Raw genomic sequence first — 16,451 nt, forward strand, 5'->3', positions numbered from 1 at the left:
ATTACAGCAACAGTAAAAAATTATCGATAAGCAAGACGATGATCAGTTAAAAAAACACGCTTATTTAACTTTAACCATATTTTTGATAAATCAAGAAATAATATTACCTACAATTTTTTTGCATCGATAAATAATTTATACCTAATTATTAAGTATCGATAATATAATAAATTCCTATTTTATAAAATTTTATTATATGTATATTTATTATTGTAAAGTCAAAAAAACAATGGCTAAATAAATATGTTTATTACCTTTTAACTTTATTTTAAATATAAAAATAGATACATAAATCTCATTAAATATATAAATATATAAATCTGTGATTCTCAAAAATAAGCTTACACTGTTTTAAAAATTTTATGTATTATATTTCCATAACATTTCAATCTATTTTATAAAGCAAGACATAGCACTAAAACACATCTGACAACAATGCGTCGATCAATCGAAGCTTATCAGTATACCTAATATATAATATAATATAAACTACAATAATAAAACATATATGTTAAGTCTATTCGGCGAAATCATACCAATGGAATGCCTTTGTTAAGTATTATTTACTGACTGTAATTTATGAATATATTTTAATCAATACCAATATTTACATATTCATATACTAAATAATATCAGTTCTATATTCATATTTTAAATGCTGAAGTTTGACATTTGAAAATATGTTAAGATGATTATATTATGAGTAAGATATACTTATCATAATTTACCTTAACTGTATAAATAAATTTATTTGGTTGGGATTATTACACATGTGTTTTAAAGTATATTTCAATACAATAAAGTTCTTGAGATCGTCTAAAATCTAAACCATAAAATCGCGCACATTATCAACCCTCCACCCCCATGGAGTTCGACAAAAGAGCTAAAAAAGAATAATAATTGTTAAAAAAAACATTAACAAAACGGAGGGTCATTGAAAAAGCTCACTGTGAACGATTCCTCCTCATTCACATGCACGCACACATTTCATATTAAAAGAAATCCTTTAAAAAAGCAGTAGTTAATACACACATGTGCCACAGGATGCGAGAGAGCGAGAAGGGAAATGTGCCGAAATTAAAATTAAAAATGGGGGAATGGGTTTTTTTAATGTGAAAAAGCCGATGGGGGAAAGGGTTATTTGGGTAAACTAAAATTTGAAGGGAGCAGCTGCGCGCAATCTTTTCTTTGTTTGCACTGTATGCTAATAAAATGTAAACTATGTGTAACGATATTGGAATGTCGATTAATTATTTTATATATATATATATATATATACATCACGTTTTAATTATTGCAAGATCTCGAATTTCCGTCCAATAAATCTGAGTCATTATCTTTGTTTTAGGTATGACAAACTACGGTGACAGCATCGCCATTATAAACATGTGCAAAATTTTTTTTTTTAGATAAAACGCTAAAACACACTTTAAGATGTGTCTAAAATAGACGTTCATGGAATCTAGAAATGGATCAAGAACTAGTTCGCTTAAATGTTCTCTCACATAACATCTGTGTTATAATAAGCACTTTTTTTTAAAATAAATTAACCTTTAACACTCCCTTTGCTTCGCCGCGAATAATGGTCACATATATTTTAAAGCCAACTCACCATTATTATTTTAATTATTGTAATTTTTTATATAACCATAAATCATAACTATGTGCGATTTTCCCGCGATGCTGCGCTGGCTCTGACCTCCCCTAATTTGAATATGTGTCATGCGGATTCCCTAGTCGTTTATCCATAAAAAGGGGAGAGAGCATGCAAATAAGGACGATGAAGGAGAGGGCTCTTAAAAATAGTGCAGTTAATCCGTTTTCAACAAAAAAGGGTGAAATTTAAATCCCCGTATAATATTTAAAATAAAAATAAAAAAAACATTCTGGCGTTCCTATGGAAACGGAAGTTAATACAAAAGTGCATGTATGTATGCATACAAGAGGCACTTATTAGAGTCCGCTTCATATGCTAAGTACCAATTTCGATTTGAGAGGGAGTATAAATATCGAATTTCGTCAACCCTTCGTTGCGGACGCATGTCGCAATTCTGACACAAATATATATAATCTCCCTCTTCCCATCGGGGCTCTGTTCTGCTTTTCAATGGATGAATGGAAAATGGCGACGAGATAAATCATCGAAATATTCAAATTAGTTGACGACACACGAAACACGGCGTTTTGTTTCGTTCTCGTTCGGAAAAGGGGGAGAACTTATAAAGTTACACGCATGTACTCATGTGATCAAATAAAAAAATATATTATACTGGTATTGTACAGATCGTAAGTATATTCTACTCTTGTGTTAAAAATATGAGAGATACTAATACAAGGATTGGTATTTTTTTAGTATAATACACAATTTCTTGACCTACATATATTAAATATTTTAATTTAGTATATAGTAATTTTATAACACGTCAAAATAATCCAACTGTAAAAAGCATTGGCGTCCGATATTTTCCATTGGAAAATTCTCAATAATTTCCCAGGGCGTTAACACCGTTTTGATTGTTTGCCAGTCGGCGATTACGCGCGTCACTGTCGAGAATCTTAAATGATTCGAACGATTCGCGTCGACTATTCCGCAATCGTTCCAATTTGCAGACCCAAATAAAAAATGTCACGTGAATTTCACGTATTATCCATCACGTAGCGCCCAACACACGAAATTAGACTAGAACAATTGGCAGTTGTTGCGGTAAGCGAAGCTTTTCGTTGCGTTAATTTCGATAACGATGAATCGCACCGAGATTGTCTTCTAGCTTAATAAGGTACCGAGAACCTTTTTTTTACATGTAACCAAATAGTAAAAATTTCCGTTTCCAAATCGGGAGCTTTTAGACATTGTATACGACTGACGTAGGACGTCAGATTTTTTTCACTCGTCATCCATCGTGACGCACAATAAGACAGTTTTATGGTCATTTCCTGTGTTTGTGATTCCATTTAAAAAATCATAATGCATAAATTGAAATCATACATACATATATTACATTTAAGAGACAAGAGTTAATTTAAAACAACTCTTAAAAATAATGATAATAAACATTTTTTTCGATTATGTAAAAATGTATATTAAAATATAACTAGATGTCGGTACCTCACTGTCGTGAGGTACCAAAGCTAGCAAGTGTGCGAATACCGGACATTTTTCTGTCGAATTATTGTCGAAAACAATTATAATACAAATAAAAATATATAAATACATATATACTTCAATAAAATAATACAAACAAAAAAATCATAAAATATCAAAATGAAATGATACTAACTGAACCAGCTCCTTGTAGCTAACATTAAACAGGTTAATGTGTAATGCCAGCGTATTAAGGATCCGGATGGCCATAGCCATAGGCGAGTCGGGAAGTGCGGACGTTATGCAGATATTTGAATGCCTCACATAAATCAATAATGGTATGTATGTGTATATGTTTTACGAAACCGTTCAATGAATAAAATTATTTAGATAAATCCTAACATACGACACATCGGACTTGAATTGGTTATTATTAAACAAAACTATTTTTGCTACACAGATAAGAAAAGTCAAAGTTACACGTTGGTTTACAATACATCATAGTTTTTCATTTACCCTAACGTTTTTAAATGGTCTATTTAGTTTTGCAAAATTTTTAAAAAGTTCATAGATTTAGTATTGCTTCGCCTATTTTTTTAAATATGTACATTGTAATTGTTAATACTTTCATTCATTTTTTATTTATTTTTTATTTTTTAGATTAAATTAAGACCATCGTGGCTAACAGGTTACCCCAATGCGCTACGATGGTGTAATAAAATATTTTATATAAAATATTTTAAATTACATTTTTACTATGTATTTTTATGTATAATTAAACATAAATTATAATGAATTAATTTGAAGCAAAAATATTTTTTTTAGTATAAAAAAAAACAAGGATTATGATATATTATTAAATATTGCTTTCAATTTGAATTACAGCTTTTATATATAGGCTATTTATAAAAATTATTGAAACTAATTTTTGTTAGTAAAAAATATCTACAAAAAAGCAAAAACATCCTTAATATTTTTTACATTTTTGCTTTGAATAATGACAATGTTTTTTATCACACATATCGATGGCACAATGTGCTTAAATTTTTTTAATTGGAGATTCTGGAGATAGCAAAAAAGGTACAAGATGACTTTGTTAAATCATTTTCACATTAAAATGATGTTAGCAAATTTACATTTTTAACCATCTAAATATTATATTGCATTGGTCTAATATTGAATTATAGTTTAAAGATAATATTTATAATTTATTAGAATAAAAATTGCTCTAATAAATAAAATCCTACTATATTTTAGTATAAAAATAGCTACACAAAAATGGAAAAATCTTGTTCATCTAAAAGATTTATAAATATTTTTTTTACATTTTTAATTTTAATTGTGCTATTGTATATTATAACAAACATTTTCATTGCATTGATTGCATTGATCTAGTATTAATTATAGCTTAAAGATAATACTAATGATTTTTTTAGAATAAAAATTGCTCCAATAAATTATTATTGCGGTTAAAAAAATACTTTCCCACCTTTATAAATCCGTAAATAAAATATTTTATATTTACATAAAAGCTTTTGGTATAAAAATAGCTACATAAAAAAAATATTGTTCACCTAAAAGATACCTAAATATTTTAAATTGTGCTATTGTATATTATTACACATATATTATGTATTGCATTGATCTATTATTAAATTATAGCTTACAAATAATACTCATGATTTTTTTTATAAAAGTACTTTCCCTCATTACATAAAATACTTTATATTTACATTTTCAATGTGGATTATGATATTTTATTACACATTAATTTAAATCTGAATTATTGCTTCAAGTTAATATTTATAGATTATTTAATACAAAACTTTTTGGTAAAAATACTTATTTTTACAGTTTCACTTGAATTGTGTTATTTTATTACACATTAATTATATTGCATTAATTTATGATTTAATTGATATGAAAATCTACAAAAATATAAGATAATACTTTCACACCTTATTTTATATTTACATTTGCAATGAGGATTTTAATATACTGTGTAATAATTTATAAATGAATTATAGCTTTCAGTTTATATTTATAGATTATACATTTTGGTATAAAGATCGCACAAAAAAATACTTTTTCACCTGAAAAAATCCCTAAATAATTATTTTTGCTCTACATTTTTAATGTGGACTATGGTATAATATTTCATTAATTTTAAACTGAAGCTTTTAAATTAAATGAAAAATCCTCAAAAAATACATTTTTAACCTCTAAGAAACAGTATGTAAAATATGTTTTGCTTACATTTTTATTTATTATGTTTATTGATTTAAAACTAGATAATGAAAATTGCTCCAAAAAATAAAAACTAAAATATATATTACATTTTCACCCTCAAAAATCCACAAATAAAATATTTTTATTTACATCATACATATAATTATATTAATTTATAGTTGAACTACTGAGAGTTTATTTATATATTTTTAAAATAAAAATAGCTTCTTGATAAAAAAATTACAATTACCTATACAATTCATAAATACTATCCTATGAATCATATTTTAATATCAGTATATATTTTTTTAATTTTAATATAGTAAAAGTCTAAATTTTTTTTAAACTAAAACCATAAATGAAAAAATTATATATTTTAAGTCAACGTATAATTTTATGGCAAAAAACGATTAAAAAATAGGTCGATGAACATTTGAAGCATTCGAGGACCCATTAGGCATTTCTAAAATAACTTTTAGGAAACTGTTTATTATTTTTCTTGATAATAATATATATTATATGAATAATTTTTTTACAGGAGAATCTTTTTAAGAAAATTAAATTTTATAGATATAAGATTAGAATAAGTTTTAGCTCATTTATATGCAATCCTGTTTGTATTAAGTCATAAAGAAGTTCTTTGGAATATTTCAAAGCAACATTTGACTCATCAAATCTATGTTTTAAATATTATATATATTATCATGAATGAGATAATAATGAAATTGAACATATTTACTCTAAAGGCGATAGTTTATCTTTAAGCCTTTTTTATGATTGTGATTTATCTTAAGTATCGATGCGGTTTTTTGAACAATTAATTAGATAAAAACTCACGTGAGTGAGTAGACACATTCAAAACATAATTTTAAAACCAATTTTGAAGCAATTGCGCGGAAAATTCGCTCCTGCGGTTTTTGTGCAAATTTATTACAAACTTGGTGTACGTATAGTCGCTTTCTAAACAACTTTTTGATTGACATTTCAGTGTTTAGGTTATATAAAATTTCAATACGGCTATAGCAGTAACGGTGGTGTGGAGCCGATGATGCGCGCGTTTTCTCAGAATTTCAATTTGGATTATCGCATGTATCCATCCACGTTGATTCATACAAAGGACGTAAATGAGCTCTCGTGCCAATCTTGGCAACCGCTCCGCGCCGCGACATTCCATCACGCATCGATAGAGCGCGTACGGAACAATTTCATTGTTTTTTTCGACTTCACCTCCTCGATACTTATTTGTAATCAATTTTGCGTTTTAAGACGCACAATCCGTTCCCAATACTAATAAGCGCCTTATACGCACATTACATACATTTTTTACAAATAAATTACGAACCAAAAGCGCGTGATGAACTTCAGGATTGATGTATACCTCAAAAAGAGTCGAGAAACACTGGTCGGATTTAAAACAATTTTTTTTTTAATTTTTGAAATACTTTAGGAATTATATATATTTAATTTTGTATGCATATACAAACGATTATTATACTTTTATTGCATTTGATACTACAATGTTTTTGTACGATGTCGTAAAAACTATACAACTGATCTAAATAATTATAAAATGTCAATTACACATCGCTGCGAATAACTTATGTGTTATTTTTAACTACCCCACCATTCCGTTATGAATCATTATTAAATCTACTAATTTTATATATATCGAACGTCATATTTAATACGTCCGTAGGTTGATTAAATTATTCCAACATAAAACCGAGATTACGTCTATTTTATTGTCTTTATAAACATGCTAGCAATCAACGTGGATTTGGAACGCTCAAGGATAGATTGACGATTGTGTTATTGAGAGATTATAGGCATAGACACCAAAGGCATTGTCTGCCACCATTCAAACGAATGGAATAAGTTTAAAGTGTCGAATAATGGATTCTCTCTTTGGACAAAATGAAAGCATTAACGGCGGATACGTGTCCAAAATGAATATATTACACTTATTCATATATATGTGCTCAGAACAAGAACAGGAAGCAGTACGGCTACCGTTAGGCGCCGAAAATCCTCAAAAAGATACTTCCAAATTCCGTACACGGCGTGAAATTGTCCAAAGCATGGAAGTCGGGTAATCGTTCGAAATTCGAAATTCATAAGCCAAGTATAAGGATCGCGCAACCCGATCACGTATGCAGCACTCGACACTTTTATATACCATTCATATTTTTATTATTGAATCCGCGGCGGCCATCTTTGCCGTTAATGGCCGCCGCGATTGTCTCCGATCCTTCAGAATCGCGATGACGGTTTGCCGATTTCTAAAAATATATTTAATGCTCCTTTCATTCGGCAGAAACGAGCATCAAGGACTCGGATTACAATATTCTATGCCAGGATAGACAAACTTTTTAAATATATGACCTATTTTCTACATTGAAAATTTAATTCCTTTAAAAATAATGAGTAATTGGGCTAAAAATAAATAAAAAACATTTTGATATATGTTACATAAAAACATTACATTTCCTTTTGGTAAAAAAATTGGCAATATTCACTTTAGCGCGCAAATTAATTTTTTTGTAATTACGGGTTGAAAAATTACTTTTTAAAACTCTTATTATATATAAAAAATAATTTTGATAAATAAAATGAAAAAAAAAAATTTGGAAATTTCTAAATTTCTGTCGGTTGATATATCGATCATTGACCACTTAGGGTCATATTTTAAGAATATGTTTATTATATAATAAATGATCAAATAGTGGCACAAAAATGGAATTTATTGTTTGAAATATATTACATATCAACATATAAAGAAATAATAATAAAAAATAATTCTTTGAGATTGTTTTCATGTTTTAATTTGATATTTGATTTTATTGTTTTTTGGCCGATAGCGACAACTTCATTGCATATAGTCGATATATCAACCAAAAAGCTTCCTTGAGGACATATTTTGATGCTTAGGATGATTTTATTATGGATGGGTATTGAATTATAGACCGTAATGTCATCGGTCGATATATAGACCGATTTCGGCCTTTGCGCGCTAAAGGGATTTTATTTTGCAATTACGATTACAATAAATGATTTGTAAAAGTGAGTTTAAAGTAAAAACATAGATCTATTTTATAAACGATCTCAGTAGCGACACTAAGTGAAATGTTTAGCTCTTCAAAAATCATCGTTACATTAAAATAATTACAATTAAAATTAGTAGAAAAATATGTATATTATCGAGGATGAAAAATATGCTAAATATAAATACAAAAAACTTACAATACCTACAATTATATTTTCTTATTTTAATTATTGTGTGACAATATTAGATCTGTTTAATAAATTAGATAAAATGATGTTGCAAAAATTATAAAATAAGGCATAGTTGTAATTAAAAATAGATATACTAGTTGTAGAAGCACGATTGATATATTGGAATGGTTGAATGTTCAAGAAATATTAAAGATGAATGTTTTAGTATTTATACATATAAATAAAGATCCACAATTTAAACAAAGTTATGTAAAAGAAAACGAAAAAAAATGTATAATAATATTCCTAAGACAATTCGCAAAAATTAAAATGTAGCGTTTTTCCTAAATGGAATAAAGAAACACCTTCGTGCATTAATAAATAGATCATAATAATATTTTTTTTATGCTTATATTTATATTATGTATTATATGTAAGTTCAGTTATATTTTCTTAGTGTGAAAATTAGCTATATTACCTAAATAAATTAATAATATAACAAAAAGTACTTATGACGTGGGGACTTTAAAAATATTCGGATGAATTCAATCCTACACCCTATATAAATTTAAGCTTAATAATAATCGTTTAGTTTTACAACTATTTAATGAAATTATATTTATTATTTAAAGTGAAGTAAAATTATTGTATATTTTTTTATTAATATATTACCGTGACTACATAATTTTACTATTCAATAAAATTTTAGTAATATTTTTGTCGAAAAATTTAGCAAAAAAATAGTTTCAGATATTTTATCAATTAAAAATATCCATAGCTATGCAGCACGAAAGTTTGCGATTTATTAATTGAAAGATCATACGTGTATTTGGTTATACGGTGCAGTGAAAATAAAAAAATAAAATTTTAATTTTACTTGGCTATCCTCAATGTTCTCGCATTAAAATAAAAAGAACATTTTAATTTTATGCATTCCTTCAAACTAATACATTGCTGTTTGTTGACATTTATACGGTAGAAGTTTTAATAGCGATGTTGTAAATGGGATAGAATTTTACATTCGACTTAAAATAAATACTTTAGATTTTAATTTTATTTAAAAAAAATATTCTTTGGCTACTCTCAATTTTCTCCCGTGAAAAATAAGAAAAACATTCCAATTTTATGCATTCCTTTCAAACTAATATATAGCTGTTTGTTGAAATTTATACGGTAGAAGTCTTTATAGCAATGCTATAAATGGAATAGAATTTTATTTTTTAATTAATATAAATACTTTAAATTTTAATTTTACTTAAAAAAATATTCTTTAGAGAGCCTCGATTTTTTTGCTTGATAAATAGAAAAAAAACTAATTTAATTCATTCTTTTCAAACTAATACATAGCTGTTTGTTGACATTTATACGGTAGAAGTCTTAATAGCAATGCTATAAAAAAGATAGAATTTATATAAACTCACGAAATTTTTCAATTTATATTATATTTCAAAGACTAAAATTAGTGATTTTTTAATTAAAATTCCGATCGAATTACCTCAGATTATTTTTTTTTACTTTTTTTGATCTCATTGGTAATGAAAATTACATCACATTTTTATTATATGGTAAATAATATGCGTGAATAAGTTGACAAGTAAAAAATATCATATTTTTGACTTGTCAACTTATTCACGCATAGTAGTTTTACGGTTTGATGATTTGTTCCAAACGCATTTATGGTTTTCTTATAATTAATAATATGGTTAATATTAAACGATATTTTAAATCAGTACCGTCCAACTTTTATAAGCCTAAACAAAACGAAATTTTAGAAAAGAAAACAAGGTCAAGCAATTGAAAAATCAGTTAATTAGCAAATACTTAAAATAAAAGTAAAATTATGATTTTATTCGTTATAGTACTATTTTATATGATAAAATTATACCGTCAAATCATTTATTCACAGCTGGAGTGTGAAAAATACATAATTTTAAACATAATGCATCTCGAGATGTTAACGTATTCACGCCCATAATGTTAACACTATTCTAAAAATATATTATGTTCATATAAAGCAATTTATGATAATCGATTAATTAGTAAGCTTACTGTGTATTTGTTAGTGTTACATAGTAAGTCACCTACAATTCTAAAAGGTGACGGAACCTTAAAAAAAACAAATTTACCCGTGGGAAGAAACATATCTAAACCAAATTTTAATTAATAGGAGAGCGCAAAAAAACAATTATCCCTTCTCAGAAGTCAAAAATCCGCGTCAAAAGCAATAAAATCGCGTCGGTGCCGTCGCAGTGGGAACGCTCGTTACCGAGCGTTCCCACTGCGACGGCACCGACACGATTTTATTGCTTTTGACGTGGATTTTTGACTTCTGAGAAGGGATAATTGTTTTTTGTGCTCTCCTATTGATCAAAATTTAGTTTAGATGTGTTTCTTTACATGAATATATTTATCGATCATTTTCTTAAAAGTCCGCAGCTTTTAAGTCGTAATATTGTTATAAAAGTCTCAATTATGTGAATTCTAATCAGGGACCCCCTTGAAATTGACCAGAAAAATGCATGTCTCTTAATGAAATACTACGAATCCTAATAAAATTGATATATTTAAAAACCACTGATTAACTAACATTTGCCCCCCCCCTACCTGAAAAATATTAAATGACGTTTCTGAATATATATCTGAAAATCTTGAGAATTCCTTTATTTTAAAGAAATTATACAGAATGAATGAGTATAGTATAGCCTATCTTAAGTTGGTAGCAAAAAAATAGCACTGCATTATTTTACAATGAAAAATGTTTTTATACATTTCGCGCAGACTTTTCAACTGCGTTTTTTATTTAAATATAATTATTGAGACTTATTTATTATTTATATTTAACACACGTTTAGTGAAGCATATATACAAAAAGTATTTTCGCTACGCCAGCCATCCCTATCATAAAAAAGAAGCCGGCAGGCGCGGCGGCGCGGTTACATAACATATTTACTTTATATAGACACGTCGCGGACTTCATACAAAAATATCGAACATGTTAAATTAAATTCTAAGAGTTTGCGCCAAAATATCGACCTTTTGGGACTGAAAAATATAATATTATTCTACTTTGATAACCTACCCAATAAAATTACTTAGGTTAATCCCTTACATGAGCACCATTTTATTTTTTGCTTCTGGTTACAAGCAATATGAGTATCGTCGTTTTTATAGTTCTAAGTAATGAACATATCGTTTACAACAAATAATATGTAAAGAGTGCAGAAAAAACCTCAAAGTTTAATTAGAAGATTTTACATCAAAACCTATCGCGATAAACTATGGACTTTGAAGTTAAGAATAGTAATTTCAGATCCTCTTTAAACTTTCACAACCACAGGATCAGATTAGTAGAATGACTAAAACAATTATCGTTATTGCTACCAGCTAGCAGCGACTCAAGTAAAGGTGTCATTGATAGACCGTATAGTACAGATTCCTAAATGATATTGCCAACTATATTTATCACATAAGAGCAAGTATATGTAGTGCTTATTGTCCAAATTAGGGTGCGACTTATGTATAAACACATACACGTAACACTGTTCCTTGAGATCTGCTTTTGCTAAGAGTAGCATATATTATAAAATGAGACACTCAGAAGCGCATCAGTCGCTTGTTGTCTTTTATTCTTTGCTACAATAGCAGTCGAATAAATAAAGGAAGAATCTATTTCGGCTCGCGCGCCAACGGTCCAGCGCCGCATCATCGAATGAGTAGTGTCAATTATTTGTTTTAATCTAATTACCGTGTTTTGCGGGTTGTAATGCCCAGGCAGTTGGCCAGTGCTAATATATAAATAAATCCACCAGATCGTCCGGCCTCAGTTGGCTGGGAATCCAAATATCTCGGGAAAGTTAAAGGGCAGACGGCAATATATAGCCAGCGTCTATTTGCTGGCAAAATAGACACAGAATCAAGACAATGCGTCCAATGTGCGGTGCGCCAAGCCTCCCTCGGATCTTCCAGAAAATCTGGAGTGATAATTTTCTAAAAGATTTCTAATCAACTAGTTATTTAGAAATCATCGGCGACTTTCGCCCGAAGACCGAATAAAGGGACTGATTTGAGTGGGGTATACTCAAATGCGAGTCGAATTCCAACTTGGTTATCGGCATATAGGCATGAATAATAATTCCGCTAGCCTTTTATCAAATAAATTACGACCGCATAAGGCCTCGTCGGCATTAACCTTGTTTCAAACGTACAAAATCCTGTTCGCGAGTCCCTTTCCTTTCCTTTTTATTTTCCTCTTCTTCGGGCATCGTTAATTTATCGCATCCGCGCAGCCGACAATTATGAACATTGCAATAATAACTCTCTGGCGATCGATCGGAATGCGTTTTGCGCATATTTGCATTGTTTCGCATACGATAATTTAGCGCATGAATATTAATTTATTTGGGCGTAATCGAAACGCTCGATTCGAGGAAGAGACAAAAGGAATTGTTAAGAAAAATAACACAAATAAAACTCACGTCGTGTATGTGTGTATGTGAGGTCCTTTATCCGATCGGCGTATCTGAAACAATCAAAGAAAATGTTAAGTTAATACAACATAAAACGACGCAAAATTTAATTATGCGAACTGAAGCAGTAGTTAACAAGTAATAAACGCAGGGAGCAATAAAATATGTTTATGTGCTTAATTTTATATTGGTGTTAATTGAAGACGTAAATGTGACACTTTAAACATCATTTATAACGTAAACGATTGAACTCGTATAAATCTATATTTGAAATCAAGTAGTAAGCAATCGTATAAAAATGGCATTAATGCATTCATTCGCCAAAAATAACACTTTTTGGCATAAGTATATGACAGCACATTTGTTATAAATAATAACTTATAATCTAATGAAAATATATCAAAATGTTTAATATATATATATGCAATATGTATCAGAGAAGAACTTTTTTTGTGTTCAAATTAACAGCTAGAACCATTTTTAGACGGAGAAACGGTGAATCATTTATGATATGCGAAATACGTGTATGAAATACTACTTTAAATAAACTGTTTATAATAAAATTAGTGTTTGGTACTATATATATAAATTGATTGACACAGTGCTACATAGCAAATAAACAGTTTAATCTAATATTACTATCGAATATTATTGAGGCAAAAATTTAAGAACAGAAATACCGAAGAACGTGCCTTTTAACTTTAAAAGAGACTATCTTTTAAAGTTGCTAGGGTAAATTTTCATAAAAATGTTGTTTATGAGAAAATTCAAAGATTGAAATATTTTGTTGTGACATACACAAATCACCCCATACTAAAACGTTGCAATGTAACGTGTCTTTTAACCAGGGATGTGGAGTCGTTTTAAATTTGTTCAACTCTGACTCCTATTTTAACAATTTAATTTTTTATTAAATTGTTGTAATCTTACAGACATAAGCCCAATGCGAAAATCTGTACCAACTGAGTAAGTCAATCAGATATAATGAATACAAATAAGTATTAACCACCAGTCTGAGAATCGGTGACATCTATATTAATAATTATAAATGTAACATAATTTATAACCAGTAAATATGACTGCAGCTGGGCCGATTTTTTTTTAATAATAGCGAATTTTTAACAAATAAATATTTAAGTGCTGCTGCCGGGGCTAGAACCCGCAACCTCAGAGTTACTAGTCTGAGACGTTAAGGACTGCGCTATTCCGTCCTAATGATAATTGATACCAATAAAAATAATGTCAACGATTTTAAAATAAATTTAAAAAAAAGTATACTCGCAAAGGAAAAAGCTTGTTTCATTGATTTTAATTTGCCAAGTTGACTAAACCTAATCTTAAATATTTTTAATTCTAAATCTAAATTTACTCTTTTCCATCCGTATTGTAATCTGAATTAGATTTAACTTTATGGATGCTCTTAACCTTTATTGTTCCAAGCTAAATTAGGCGGTGTATGCTACGAATGCCAAGCATCTTTTTGGCATATTTTATAAACATACTTTAAAATAATATTTCTGAAAATTTAACTTCTATTTTGTTATAGGATCAAAATAAAATCTAGTTTATACAAGTAAGTAAGTATCCAAAAAGTATCGAAAAAAAATATTTCAATATTTTACAAACATAAAATACAAAACTAGGATCGGATAGTCGCGTCCTTGCGGCATTCAAACGGTTAAATCAGATTTGATTATTTTAAGCGCGGAAAATAAACGCTTTTCAGCGCACTTAACGTGTTAAAGAAAATTATATTTTTTACGACATCGACTCCAACTCTACAGCCCTGCTTTTAACTTTAAAATATTACAATTTCTAATAAGACATAAATATCTCAAAGACAGTTTCTTAAAGTTGCTGAAATAAATTTTAAATGACTTGGATTTTCCCATTAGATAAAAAACCCAAATAATATTATTTATTAAAATGAATTTTGATTCAAAAGATTAAAAGATTCAAATTTCTGGTTAAACATACACAAATCTAAAGGACAATCCCATAAAGTTTCTGGGGTGAACTTAGAATCACTTTAATTTAAACCCCAGACAACAAGCAAAAACGTCGTAATGGAACGTGCCTTTTAACTTTAAAATATTACAATTTCTTGTAAGATATCACAGAGACAATGTCTTGAAGTTGCTGTAGTCAATTTCATATTACTTAGATTTTTCAATAAATTATAAATATTATACCTTAGAGAAATAATTATAATGTTTATTAAAAGGAACTTTAAATTGTTGTTTAAAATATTAAAAGATTGCAATTTATAGCGAGACATACACAAATCTGAGGAACAAAATTTTAAAGTTTCTATGGTAAATTTATAACTACTTTAATTTAAACAACGTTTTATTTGTTCTAATTAACAGTGATCATGTTACTTCTACGTTTATTTTTTAAGTGTACTGACTCTAAAAAAATAAGCGGCGGCTGTTTCGAATCATAATACGCCCCTTGCTTTTTCGGTTAGTGTAACACAGAACTCATTATTTAACTAATCTTATTATTGAACTTTTGGCGTTTATAGAAAACAGATAAGAATCAAAGTCAGGCATCGTGCTTCGTACATTTTAAAATATTACACAGATGTTAGCTATCAATATAAAATTATTTATACATTAAAATAATTGATAGTATGTTTGAAACAATTCACTATTTATTATAGCGTATCTTTGGCCTACTAATTATATAGTACTGTATAATTAATACTTTCAAAATACAAGGAAGTAGAAGTGAAACGAGAAAATAAAGTTATTATAAATTTAAAGAAAACCTTACTATATCAAACAAATATAATATAGAAAGTTACTGAAATCATGAGTCCCTGTAAGTACATTATAAAGACATTTTTAATAGAATAAAAGCTAAATATAGTCTAATGAATAAATTCAGGCAAATTCTTTTTTATGTTTAGTTAAGGTGAGCTTAGATTTAAATCATTTATTAATAACTCATTTTTAACTATTATACTGATGCAATACAAATTTGTAATTAACGTAATTAACGTGAAGCAAATTTTGTCGAATCACACACAGCTTGGTGCCATTGAATCTCTTCATCGATTTTTTTCGATTGGTTCATATAATGTTTTAATGCGAAAAAAAAGCCATGAGAACTTCTTCAGCGCGGTAGGTATGCAAAATCACGATTTCCCATCGCAGGCGAGTATGAAACGTGCGTTTTTATACATTTTTTTGGAACACAAGAGGAGAAGAAGTTGATAACGGATGATGAGTGGTGATGTCAGCGCGAAGATCGTCAAGCAAAAAGACCAGGATGGAACATTTGTCGAGTTGAACAGATTTGCTTTGGCGACACTCCTGGACTGATATGTATTATTAAACGCATTGCTTGTTACGCGCGCTTGACTGGCGCTTCTCAAACTTTGGAAAGTTATACATTCGGATTAAAAAAAGTTGAATAGTGCGAAAAAAACTAGGCGCCTTTGCCGTGTCAATTTC

General features: G+C 28.6%; 1 protein-coding gene across 6 annotated transcripts in view; it reads right to left on the minus strand.

Annotated features, from left to right (window-relative positions):
- LOC148235601 (zinc finger protein castor homolog 1-like) overlaps positions 1 to 16,451 on the minus strand; it is a 149,069-nt gene that overhangs the window by 73,962 nt on the left and 58,656 nt on the right. For all 6 annotated transcript variants that reach the window (XM_088184542.1, XM_088184545.1, XM_088184546.1 and 3 more), the window contains exon 3: positions 13,000 to 13,043. The gene's annotated coding sequence lies outside the window, so the exon portion shown is untranslated. The remainder of the gene's footprint in view (positions 1 to 12,999; positions 13,044 to 16,451) is intronic.

Source organism: Plectrocnemia conspersa, unplaced genomic scaffold (genome assembly GCF_051122295.1).
Source record: "Plectrocnemia conspersa isolate PC_06_02 unplaced genomic scaffold, ASM5112229v1 ptg000004l, whole genome shotgun sequence".
NCBI lineage: Eukaryota > Metazoa > Arthropoda > Insecta > Trichoptera > Polycentropodidae > Plectrocnemia > Plectrocnemia conspersa.